The following is a 4,193-nucleotide window of genomic DNA, read 5'->3' as shown; positions in this document are numbered from 1 at the left end:
TAGACAGGATTTTGTTTTACAGGGCGTTTGAAATTTTTAAAAACTGTTATATTCAGATAGTTTCATTTCTTTTCTTTTAGTTTTATTTATTGTGGAATAAATAGCTACAACATTTTAAAATCAAATTCACAAACCTTGTGTTGAAGACAAATGTTAAATAAAATCCATTAAACCATCCCTCACTGAAAACTGATGTGGAGGTGCAATCTCCTGGAGAATCCCTGCCCCCTTCTTCCTACCCAGGCTCCATGGTTATATACATAGCTGGGAGATAGCAGCAGGAGAGTATTCGGCCTTTCAATCCTGCTCCACAATTCAAGGGGAAACAGCTGACCATCCAGCTCAGTCTCCTGTTCCTGCTGTGTTCCAATCCACTTTCATGACTTTACCTCCGAGAACTATATCTAAGTCCTCCTTTGGCTTCACTGCCTTTTGATCCAGTTGTTTTGGTGTGTTACTGTGTGGGTGTAGGCAGGGGTAATGTGATGGTGCTGCCTCCTGGAGGATGCACTCAGCGTCCCTCTTCATCCTACAGGAACATCAACCAGGGTTCAGCAACTCCACATAGAACCCATTACCAGGATATGGGCATCACTGGCTCAGCCAGCATTTATTCCCCATCTCTCGTTACCCTTGAGAAGATGGTAGTGAGCTGCTGTCTTGTACCATTCGCAGTCCATTTGGCGCAGAGAGACCGACAATGCTGGGAGGGAGAGTGTTGTAGGATTTTAGCCGAGTGATTCTCCATCTTTGGTTCTTCAAATTCTGGTTTACTTTATCACGATCGGCAAATGATGTTGAGATTTCAGTCTGCAAACCTTCACCATCTAGCACCCTGTGTAAAGGAATATGTACAGATTAGAAATTCAGAGCAGACAATTCCAGTTTCTCTGGAATATCTTTTTCCCCTTTCTTCCCCCAAAGCTGTAACCCTCCAGCCCACTTCCTCTCTCCCACCATTCTGACGCTACTACCCTCGAATGTACACCCTCCCCATTCTCATGGAGTTGTTGATAAACTGGTCTATGCCACCACTTCCCGTCCCTGGTTAGACTCTGCACCCTTTCTGGGTTCACTTCCTTTCCCTTCAGTTGCTGCAAGTCAATAATGTAACAGCAGAATGTAACAAAAGGAAACAGAAAGGGAGGTGGCAGATCCTGGACAGAAGAGGAACCTTCAGTCTGGGAGAATGTGTCACATCCTTTTTTGTTTCTCATTGGTAGACTCCAGTGTTATGACAAGTTGGGAATGTAACTTGGTCCCATGTGGATGTGGTGACACTTTGACCCTCTAACAGATCAATACTACAAGCAAATACGTTCCTCCTCCAGACAATCACAGTATTCCACTAGTTACCCCAAAGTTTGGGAGAAGATTTGTAGCTCGGGTGCTCGTTGTTGTGGTTCTGTTCGCCGAGCTGGGAATTTGTCTTGCAAACATTTCGTCCTCTGTCTCGGTGACATCCTCAGTGCTTGGGAGCCTCCTGTGAAGCACTTCTGTGCTGTTTCCTCCGGCATTTATAGAGGCCATGCAAGGACTGCACAAAACACTACATCGGACAAACAGGAAGACAGTTAACGATCCGTATACACGAACACCAACTAGTCACGAAACGACACGACCAGCTATCCTTAGTAGCCACACACACAGACGACAAGCAACATGAAATCGACTGGGACAACAGTACCATTATAGGGCAAGCCAACCAGAGAACAGCCAGGGAATTCCTAGGGGCATGGCACTCATCCACAGACTCTATCAACAAACACATCGACCTGGACCCAATATACCGGCCACTACAGCGGACAGCTCGAACTGACAACCGGAAGCGACAGAGACAGGCTACTATAAATGCCGGAAGAAACAGCACAGAAGCGCTTCACAGGAGGCTCCCAAGCACTGTGGATGTCACCTCGACAGGGGACGAAACGTTTGCAAGACAAATTCCCAGCTCGGCGAACAGAACCACAACATGGACTCTATTCTATTCTCATGAGGAAGAATGTACTTATGTCAATGTGTTGTGAATCTGTGGAATTCCCTATTCAAAATGCGGTGGATGCCAGGACAATGAGCTAATTTAATGAAGAAATACAGATGTTTAATTTGCAATGAGATGAAGGGTGAGAGAGCAGGATGGAAAATCCAGCTGAGACCGATGTGAGCTCACTCATCACCATATTAAATGGTGGGGCTGGTTCTCCTGTGCCCAGTGCTTATCTTCTTACGGTAATAACTGGAAAGCTGAATCCAAATATCACCAACTTCACCAAAGGAGATTTTCGGAAAATGACAGACAGTCAGGTGGATTAGCATACCAAGCTTAGATAGTGAGGAAGCGTGTAGGAGATAATGATTTTGCAATTTTAAACTCAGGGGAGACAGTGATTTATGGTAGTCTTGGGACATTGTTTGCTTGGGACATTGTTTGGGACTCTTATTCTGCAAAATTGACACAGTGACTGAAATTATGCTGCACGGTATGATGTGGAACACGGCCTGCTTAGCTTTGTGCATTTTCCCTGTAGTCCGGTGTGCTTCATGTTCCGTGTAAACGTGAAACTTGTCCTGTTTCAAGCAATGGGTGAAATCATTTAGCAAAGCAAGAATCGAAATTGCAGTAATGTCAAGCAGCTCGTGGTTATTTGACCAAATCATAACCGAACATATATTCTCACAGATACATTTGGAGCTGAAAAGAGTCTGAGAAGATAGACTCAGCTTACCATTGATTTTTGTCTGGATTGATGGGCTCTCATTATCTGCTGCAAAATTGATATTGTAGACGGGCACATCCCAGCAGCTGTACGAGTCGGAGAGGGATCATGGAACCCTTTTCATGTGACTTGGCATCTGTTGTTATGCAGGAGAGCACAGTTGGAAATGCAAGAAAATGGTGCGCGTGGCCGGCTGGTAGTGTGGCCGAGCGGTCTAAGGCGCTGGATCCAGGTTCCAGTCTCGAAAAGGGTGTGGGTTCGAATCCCACCACTGCCATTTCTGCAGATCAACTCCAACGCTGCAGCTTGTTAAAATTCTGTTTCTATCCCCACTGTATTGATGTTGAAAACAAAAGAAAAATGGCTTTGCTTCCCGGGGAATTAACGGTGGTGTACGATAGTGCCGAATATTTCAAAGTGTCTCTGTCTGTCATGGTGGTGTTTGCCTCCCGCGCAGAAAATCGCAAGCAGCTGTGCTGTTCCAGGCAAGTTGAGCTTTTACTGGAACCGAATGGAGACTGTTATTTCATCGCTGATGTGAAACAAAGTCCCGGGGTGACTCGACTCATCGTTATTTGGTTTTTTGGCCAATGGGAAAATCGTTCCAACGAATTTAGATGTGATATGTTGTTGAATTTCTCCCATTTCCTTCGTTTCCGTCCTGGAGACATCGGAAGGGAAAGGTAATCTAATCGAGACTGTGATTGGTGAAATTCACTTTTTATGGCCCATTCTTATTAGGTTCTTTCTTTCTCTCTTTTCAGTATTTTCTGGGAAGTGGTGGTTCCCTAAGGCTGCAGTATGTGTGAAAGAGTAGTTTGGAATTGTCCTGTTGTTAGTTGAAAATTACTTTATAAATCTTGCCCTCGGACTGTCTCACATTTTGCATTCATGCAGCTCTGTGTCTGAAAATGCATTAGGTATGCCAGCTTTGTTTGTGTTCCGTGTTAAATGCTTTCTGTTTTGCGATTCGCTCAATACTTTACGAGTTAACAGCGTTTCTGAGGAAACTTCCAGCTGCAAAAGTCCTTAACTGAGGATCTGGGAAAATTTCACAGAGTATGGTCAGTCGGAGCAAAAGTAAGGAAGTCGTTCCTTTCTACAGTGTTTCGCAATACTACCTTTCCCGTGAGCAGTCGAACACAGGAAAGGATTGTGCCACAGACTGCGACGGCAAGCTCCGCTAAAAAGTAATCCTTTAAAGCCGGTGTAAGCAACGCAACGTTTTTGGGGGACACCGCGTGGAAACAGATACTTCGGTGTATCTCATCCATGCTCACCACATAGCCAAATTTAAACAAGTCCGGTTCCCCAGTATTTGGCCCCAAACCCTCTCAACCCATCCTATCCAGAAACTCATGCAATTTTCTGAGCCTCCTCCGCTTCCTCTGGTAGCTCATTCCATACACGCACAACCTTCTGTGTGGGAAATGTACCTCAGGTCCTTTGTCAATTTCAGCCCACTCACCTTAAACC

The 4,193-nt window shown here is 45.1% G+C and overlaps 1 non-coding gene across 1 annotated transcript; it reads left to right on the top strand.

The window, feature by feature from the left end:
* Nucleotides 1-2,912: 2,912 nt before the first annotated feature.
* Nucleotides 2,913-2,994, top strand: trnal-cag (transfer RNA leucine (anticodon CAG)). The gene has a single exon. It is a non-coding gene; the product is annotated as a tRNA-Leu (tRNA).
* The last annotated feature ends 1,199 nt before the right edge of the window (nt 2,995-4,193 follow it).

This window comes from Chiloscyllium punctatum, chromosome 16 (assembly GCF_047496795.1).
Source record: "Chiloscyllium punctatum isolate Juve2018m chromosome 16, sChiPun1.3, whole genome shotgun sequence".
NCBI classification, from domain to species: Eukaryota; Metazoa; Chordata; class Chondrichthyes; order Orectolobiformes; family Hemiscylliidae; genus Chiloscyllium; species Chiloscyllium punctatum.
The sequence above is the reverse complement of the archived record's forward strand: the minus strand, read 5'-3'. Positions and strand labels throughout refer to the sequence as shown.